Genomic DNA, 9,083 nt, shown 5'->3' on the forward strand with positions numbered 1-9,083 from the left:
ATGTGGGATTTAAGAAACAAAACAAATGAACAAAACAAGAAAAAAAGAGACAAACAAACAAAAAATAATGGACTCTTAAATACAGAGAACAAACGTGGTTTCCAGAGAGCGGGGGGGGGGGGTGGTGTTGAAATAGGTGAAGGGGATTAAGAAAGAGTACACTTATGATGAACTCTGAGTAATGTATAGAAGTGTGGAATCACTCTAGTGTGTACCTGAAACTACATAATACCAGCTGTTAACTATACGTCGGTGAAAAAAGGGAAGAAAAAAAGAATATCATGACATCAGGTAAAATCCTTGTCTCTTTATAGGTGTCCCAGAAGAAGAGAGAGAGAAACGGGATGGAAGATGTATTTGAAGGAGAACACCAAGATTATGAATTAATGCTCACTGAGGATTCTAGAGGGGTGTGTGTGTCTTGCGCATTGGTGTTGTAAACGTGTGAGTGAAAACATTACCATATATTGGACTAGTTTGTGAATCTTGGCTGAAGGATTTTGCTGCAGACACCTGAAGCACAGCTTCTTGAGAATGGAGGAGTCGTGCTGGATAAACACTTTGGAAATGAAAGTCATGAGACACGAAGACCATCCTTAAGTGAACAAAACAAACGCAGTGGAACTCTGGAACAGTTCATTGGAATTGCAGCTGAAGCTGCTTCTGGATTGTTTTCCAGAATATGCTGTTGTAGGCACAATTACATGAGACTGGGATGAAGTGAGTGGGGGGGGCAGTAATGCGAGAATCAACTCTATTAACTATTGATGAATTTTCCCAACTCTGGGTAATTCCTTAAGTTTTCCTCCCTGGGATCTCATATTGATAAGAAGCCAGTAGCTTCATTCCATATACCTTTCTGCCCACCAGCTATGTCATAGGAGTCAACTGTCTTTCCCCCAATTGATCTGAAAATGCAAATCTGTAAAGAGAATATGGAAATTCACTCTTTCAAGCTAGCTACATGTCAGACATCCTAATAGAAACCAGCAAGATGACATCAAGTTTAAAGGAATGCTTCAAAAGTGGAAATAAGGCATTTAGATGGGCAATGGAAGTCAAAAGAAACTGTAAAGCTACAAAGCCAAAAGAACTAATGAGGAGAGCAATTCAGAGCGATCTAGATCATGTGGCATTCAGGAAGAAAGTAGGCCATATTCAGAAGGAAGAGAAGAAGGTATTAGAGTGAATCCCCAAGAATCCTCTTGTCCAAGGATAGGTCCTCTTGTCTAGCCATCCTGGGGCTGGGGTGCCTGGGAGGGAGCAGCTCACTGCAGGAGGGACTTTGAAGGATGCACTCTGCCCGGGGTGGCTAACTGAGTGCTTTCTCATGTTGCATGATGTTGCTGTTTTCACCTCATGACTCTTCCTCCAATTCATTGTTCAGCATCTCCTCAGTACCTCAGAGGCTCTAGAAGCATGAGTTGTGTTTGTCTCTGGGAGGGTCTGTCTGAATTATCATCTCTCAGGGTGCTGGAAGGCAGGGAGGCATCATGAATTCCTTCTCTAGTTCTTTTGCAGACCTTCCTCTCCAGCCCACCTATTAAATGAAGGAGTTCCTCCAGGATCAGTCTTCTCTCTCCATGCTCTCTCTTCAAGGACGATCTCATCTGCAGACTCAGCTCCATTTCCCACTTATCTGCTGATGACTCTCAAACTCAGAGCTCTTCCTGTTCTCAGCCTCTGAACTCCAGATTTATATATTCAAATGGTGATTTTTGAGTGTCCTCAGATGTACCTCAAATTGAACAGGCAAATGCAGAGATTTGGTCTGCAAACATACCCATACCAGCCTCGCTCTCTCCACTGTCACCACCCAAACTCACCTCCACTCCAGTGCAGCAAGGCTTAGGGGATGACCCGACCATTTATCTGCTTCTGCAGCCAGAGGCCCGGGCATCCTGAAGGACACCCCCAGAATCCCATCATTCTATTGATGATTTCCTCCTGCATTTTCCCAAAGCCATCTACATCTCCTCAACTCCACTGTTGCCTCCTTAGACCAAGTTACCAACATTTCTCACCCAATTGGCCTCCTAAAGCATTCTCTGGCCCATTCTGAGACATTCTCTATTCTTCACCAGATAGGTATTCTAAAAAATACAAGTCTTTTTGGTGTGTTCCATTGCTCTTAACATTGAACATCTGTACCACCTCAGCAGCCTTGGTTCTCTGCTGTCCTCCAGCCCTGGCCCCCAGCACTTTCTCTTCTGTCCTGCTTCTATGCCCTCCCCCACATCATTCTCCTTCTCTAGCAATCTGACTTTTAAAGCAGTGCCCACACTGGGAGGGCTTTATTCACTCCCCCCGCTTCCACCTTGTGATTAAGCTTTTCCCATGCTTCAGACCTCAGCTCAAGTGCCACTTATCCAGGTCTGGTAAGTTCCACTGTTAGATGCTTTTAAAAATTGTCATTGCACCATATCTCGCTCATGGATGGGACTAGCCGAAGCTGAAGTTTGCAGGATATGTGAATTTAGTCCATTAATGCTAGTCTCCCCACTGGAATGTAAGCTCCTCCAAGATAAGAGATGTGTCTCTTTTGCCCACTGTTGGACTGCCATCCCAAGCACAGTGCCGGGTCCACAATGTTCTCACCTTCTGTCAAGGATGCCCCACTGAGGGTTGCTCAGAGATGGGTGGATGGGAAGCCCAGACTGCCGCTTCTGGAGGGTTTCCTGCAGCAGACTAAATTTCCAGTTGGGAAATGCTGCCTCCCTCTGGCCATGTGCAGTGATACGGGCGAGTGAGGGCTGTGGGGAACTGCAGGACCCTGGAGCTGCATCAGGACAGGTAACTTTTCCCCAGGTTCATGGTGAATGGCTGTGATTCCTTTTTGTTTGTTTTATTTTGCTTTTTCTTACTTACAGCATGAAAAACATCCTGGGAACTGGGTTCATAGTTGGAACAAGGGATGCAACCCATACCCATGTTTTAGCCAGGAGAAACTCAGTAAAAATCTCCCCAATACCCAGACTTGTTCTCTGCATGCTGTGATTCCACACATCACAGAGGGTAAATGGCTCAGTGTTCACGGGGGAAGGTTTTGCTGGTCGACCAGTTCTCCATAGATTAAACCGAGGAGCATGAATTATGAGTTGACAGTAGAGGATCTGAAGGTTTTGCCTGGAATTGTCATTGTGTTTTAATGGCGTATTTAAAGTGCATAAATTGTGAATACTGATTGGATGGCAAATCATTGATTTTATTTTACTTTTTTTATTTTTTAAAGATTTATTTATTTGAGAGAAAGAGAGCGAGAGATCGTGTGCACACGAGCAGGGGGAAGGGCAGAGGGAGAGAAAGAGAGAGAGAATCCCAAGCAGAATCTGTGAAGGGCTTGGAGCCCGACATGGGGCTCGATCTCCCAACCCTGAGATCAACCTCAGCCAAAGTCAGGAGCTGGACACTTAATTAACTGAAGCAGGTCATTGATTTACAGACAAAACCTGCCTTTTGAGTCTTTTCTTTCAATAATTTTTCATGAAAATATCCATGTATTTTTGTCTGGTCCTCTAGTAACCAACAACATGGGCATTTGTCTGTGTCTATGAAAGAGATTAAGACAGTTGGTCAGTGAGGCAAGTCAGATCCATCAATCTGAAAACTCTCCTCCAATGTGGCTGCAGGCTTCCACAGGCAGAGACCACTTTTTCCTCAGTTCTGCTTCCCCAACTGGCAGGATGCTCGGAGTACAGAAGGTGCATATAGAAATGTGCTGAATAAGTGAGTGAACGGTTGTGAGTTCAGTCTGGCCTGGAAAGATGGCCTAGAAAGACCTCTGAGGACAACCGATTTCCTCTGTAAAAACCCTTCTCCTGGACCTTTCCACCAGAAAAGGTTTCTGTTTGTTTTGTTTTTAAAACAACCTTGTTTTCATATGTGGAGGGGAAAGGAAATGGTAGGTTTAACCTGGCTGGGGGGAGCTAATATCCTTGGAGGAGCCCACAGAGGGGACATTTAGAAAGCAACAAGAAGCATCCAGCAGTGGAAGGTAGGAGGGAGGGAGAGAGTCAGAGGCCCACGATCCCATGACCGAGCCTGGGAAGGGGGGTTATGAAGGGGGAAACGGAGGAAAGTGGCTTAAGAGCTTGATTTCTTTTCTTTTCTTTTTTTTTTTTCTTTTTTGTTTTTGGAGATTTTATTTATTTATTTGACAGACAGAGATCACAAGTAGGCAGAGAGGCAGGCAGAGAGAGAGAGAGGGGGAAGCAGCCTCCCAGCTGAGCAGAGAGTCCGATGTGAGACTCGATCCCAGGACCCTGAGATCATGACCTGAGCCGAAGGCAGAGGCTTAACCCACCGAGCCACCCAGGCACCCCTGAGAGCTAGATTTCTTTGAGTGCCACACAAAGCAATCCCAGTTTTCAAGATGTTATACACAGTGTCACACATATGGATAGTGCCTTACAGAATGAAATTTTCTTTTTAAAATGAAAACTTTAAAACCTTTGAAGAGACCAGTTTTCTCTTTCACATGCTGCCGGGAAGCGTTGCAAGGCAAAGAGCCTGTTATGTACTTGAAATGAATGTGGAATGAGCTGTCAAGGTCAGCGCTATACAGCAGCAAAAATTCTTAAGTAGCCGAAAGGCAGCTTGACAGCCCCTGTGGGTGGCTCTGTGACCGCTGCTGGGCAGGCACGGGGGAAACGGCAGGAGGTGGACATGGGTGTGGTGTGTGGCCCTTAAAGGATCCTCGCACAATTGGATCAGTGTCCGACGCCCAAGGGATGAGCCATGATACCTGGAATGGATTTATTCAGAACGGCTCCGGAGTAGTACTGCGTTTACGACTTGGAAATATTTATAGAGTCGAGTCAGCTGTGGCTTTGGAGTGCAGCCAGCCTGAGCAGCTCAGAAAGCATCCCACGGTGGCTGATAAACTGTGACCCCCTGGGGAATGACAGGACCGCACATCTGAGCCCGTACCATCTCGAAATAGAACCGTGTCCCGTCGGGCTGCCCCTCTGACAAAACCCTTCCTGTTGCTTTCCACTGTACTTGGAAGGAAGCCCACACGCACAGCCAGGTCTCCCAGTCTGACATGGTCTGAGCTCTGCTTCCCCTCCCCACCACCCCACCCCACGCTGCAGCCACCCTGGCCTTTGTCCCGAGCTTCTGCCACCTCGGGACTCACACACCTGCTTGTCCCTCTCCCACCACTTTGCCTGATGAGTTCATTCCCCCTCCCATACAAGTCTCAACTCCAGCCTCAATGGAGGCTCCCAGCGTCCTTCCTCAGGTGTGCCCGCCCAGACTAATTCTCTCATTTGTGTCCTTTCCTGTCTCTCTCTGTGCTCCCCACAGGACAGCGGAGTCCATGGGGCAGAGCAACCTGTCCGGCTGGGTTGCTGCCGAGTCTGCAGTACCTGTGCCTCCTATGTCTGGCACGTAGAAGATGCTCGATAAATTTCTGTTGAATGAAGGAATGTGTAGGAAAACTGAGGCAATGGAAAGTGAGAGAGCCCCTGGACACCGTGTGGAGTCAGCTGGCATGTTCTGCCATGAGCTGGCTGTTGAAATGTCTAACCACACTCCCTCAGAGCCTGGAGGGAAGTTATGTTTAGGAGTAAGTTGCAGGTTCTCATGCCATTGGGGTTGAGATGCTGGGACACACATAAAACCGGAATGGATCCCCCCTCTCCAGGACTTTCTCCTTCCCTATGGAAAGACAGTGAGGGCCCCCTGAAGATGAGGTGTGTGCACAGGGCAGAATTCTAGTCTGGAAGCTTGAACTGAAGAGGAAGGAGGGTTGGGAGTACATTGGACACCGCCCCCTCCCCCCCGCCTCTATCAATCAGGGAGCGGTCGGGTCCCACCAACACCCTTCCCCTCCTTCCTGTCTGTCCTCCAGGAGCTGCCCCAGCAGCCCCTGGCAAGGGGAAGAGGTGGGAGGTGAATTCCTGAATGGCCATAGCTGAACACTTCTTCAGGTTGGGAGACAGAGCAGGTAGCACACAGGCGTTCGGATCCCGCAGGGCTGGCTGCAGTGGCTCCCACAAGCATGTTCATTTCAGAGGCGACCTGGAACGTGGCAATGACATTCAGTGTGTACACACAGAGGGATCCTGAATGCACGTCCCTGTCACCTACTTTCTACTGCCAACAGCCTCACCCGGCTCAGCCCTAGATGTTTCCACCCACACTGTTGCCACTCTATAAAGAAGGAAGCCCAGAGCATATGCGAATGCACCCAAATTCTCATTAATTCCTCCCCGGTGATTTGGGATTTCTGCCTTCACTGAGAAAGCTGAGGTTATTTTAGTATCAGCTTCTGAGTAGAAGTAAATAATCTCTTAGAGAAAAAGCAACGTTTCAGTTTTCGAAACTCCTCCTCTGGACACTTATTTGCCATAAAGAAGTCATCGTGCCTTACAGCTGGCATCTAGAAGAGTCTAACGGAATGGCCAGGCCACAGGCCTCATGTAGGTCCTCTGCAGCGCAAAGACTGGGCCTTCTGGGCCAGAGCGGGTTTTCTGAGGGTAATGTTCAGGTTTTTGCTCTTTTCCTAGTGATGTGTGTCTAATTCTCCTTCCCCAAACTGGTGTCAAGGCTTGATTGACAAACCGCCCCTTGAGGGATCCACTTCTTGGCACTGGACATCGCGTCTCCTTTCGGATACTGAACAGTACTGGAGTGTGGTTCCCCAGCCAGAGGCCATTCGCACAGGCAAACAGCCAGCCGTTCCCAGAGCTTCCTAACCTCAGCGTGTGGTTTCTATTTGCCACCACCACACCAGGAAGGCTCTTCCCCTCTTTGACCCAGGGCTAATTTGGAGACCCTGCACCCCCTTTGGCCTAGGCCACAGGGACTAATCTGCTTCTGCCTTGCTGTAGCCTGGATGCTTGTGTGGATCCCCAAATTCACGTGTTGGAATCTTAACCCCCAATGTGATGCGAACAGGAGGTGGGCCGGTGAAGGGGAACTAGGCATCTGTGAACCCTCACCAGACACCCAATGGGCCCTCACCAGACACCTAATCTGCCAGAGCCTTAATCTTGGACTTCTTTGGCTCCAGAATGGTGAGGAACGTGTGAATGTTATTTAAGTCAGCCAGCCCATAGTATTTTTGTTACAGCAGCCTGAGTGGCCCTAGACAGACCTGGGGGCCGTGGGCTGGCCTCCCCACCAGATGTGGGAAACGCTCCCAAGCACGCCAGGGCCATTGGGCCCTCCAGAAGTAAAAATATTGCTCCTTGTCCTATATGAAAAAGATGGGGGATTATTAGATGGGGAACAACCCTGGAGAGTTGTTTTACCCTTTCAGAATGGTTGAGGGAGGAAGCTTCAGTCAACCTCAATAGTTGAAAATCTCAACTGTTCCATTCCCCCTGGACTGACTGAACTGGAAGAGAAGCTGATCAATCGCAAACCCTCTATGGCTAATGACATTTTCAGCAGAAACTTCTGGGCTTAGCTTGAAAAATCTTGAAGCCCTGCGCCAATGTTAAATATCACAGCTCCCTCTGCCCGGGCCCCATTGTTCAGCAAGAGCTAAAGTTTTGCCAATTAATGCCGTGAATGCAGACTGCCAGTCTTGGGGGCTCCTTACAGAAGATCTTGTAAAAGTTATTCATTACTGAGGCAATGGAGATTCTGAATATTTAACACTAGCGCATGTGTGAAAATGATTTGGGGAGAGGGAGTGGATGATCTAATATGAGAACCCACGCTGACCCCAGGTCTGGCTCGCCTCAATCCAGTCCCTTCCCCACCTGTGCCCACACTCTACCCCAAAAGCTACTCTAGATACCGATGCTGCATTTTTAGACGAATGAGAACAAGAAGGACAAGCTTGCTTGTCCTTTGCCAGTGACTTTGAACCAGAAAACAGTAGCCATCTATTTAAAATGGGAAAGAGTGCTCTGTAAGATCAAATCTACTTTATTGGATGATTTTTTTTTTTTTTTTAAGCAGTGCCAGGGAGTTCTCTTTAATAAGAAGATTGACAAATCCTACACAGGGAGAAAGAGATTTGACACAGCAGTTTAAGGAGATGTTGTTAGCAAAAAAAAAAAACAAGCCAAGCAGAATAAGTGACTTCTTCTAGAAAGCAATAATTCCCCATTTAATCTCTTTTTACAGCTCATTAATTCTCTAGGCATCAGAAAAAGGTGTTTTCCAATTATCCTGCCACCGGAGAACATTGCTGGTGGATGGAAGCTGAAGGTCCAGAGCACAACAGAGAAATTAGTGATCTGAAGAGGCGGGGCTCTCCTTGCTCCTGCCCCAGCTCAGGAGATGAGCTGGAGGTGGGTGCTAGGCACGCTAATGGCCTCTCTGTATTTGCTTGGGAGGCGCTTGGCTCGCAGGTCCGCAGGTCCCGCCTATTACCATCTGTGGTCTTGAGCAAACAAAGTAAGTAAGCTCTCTGCACCTTGCTTATCTCATTGGTAATAAGGGGTCACTAAGATCTTCTCTATAGCATTTGAGAACTAAGGGCAATCACCCAGATGGTGTGCCTAACCCACAGCTGGGCACACAGCAGGTGCCCTGGAAAGGGCACACATGCAGAGAGAGGTTCGGGGCATCTTAGGAGACCACAGGCAGCTTTGTGTAATGTGCATTTTCATTTTTGGCAATTTCAGTACAGAAATTTCCAGTTGCTGTTGTTCTCATATGGAACACGTGGAGGAGGCAGGCTGGAAAGTGAGGCCCCAGGGTTAAGGACTGTGAAAGAAGGTGCCCAGTTGTTACAGATGGTGAGCAGAGTGGGGGTGGGGCTTCTCCCCAGACAGACACGGGCTTTTTCCTCCTCCAGCAAGGTCAATGACTCAGGCCAGGATCTTATAGCAGCAGAAGGAAATGACAGGACATGGGTTCTGGTCACACAAGGATGGCCTCTAAAGGGGAGAGTCACGGGCAATACCACACTCTACCTGGCCTGGAAACAGGGTCCTGGGCGACACTGTCAATCTTATCATGTGTCCCACTCATGGGGAGAAGAGAATTAGTGGCAACTTACCTTCTTCTGAGTTCTCGGGGTCTCCTTCCCTGTGGGGGATGATTTCAGAGAGAGAGGTCTTGGACGCTAAGACAGGCAGTTAGTTCCCAACACCCTCAGGGTTGTGAGATCTCTCTTT

This window comes from Mustela putorius, unplaced genomic scaffold (assembly GCF_011764305.1).
Source record: "Mustela putorius furo isolate JIRA1106 unplaced genomic scaffold, ASM1176430v1.1 tig00000460_pilon_pilon_pilon, whole genome shotgun sequence".
Taxonomy (NCBI): domain Eukaryota; kingdom Metazoa; phylum Chordata; class Mammalia; order Carnivora; family Mustelidae; genus Mustela; species Mustela putorius.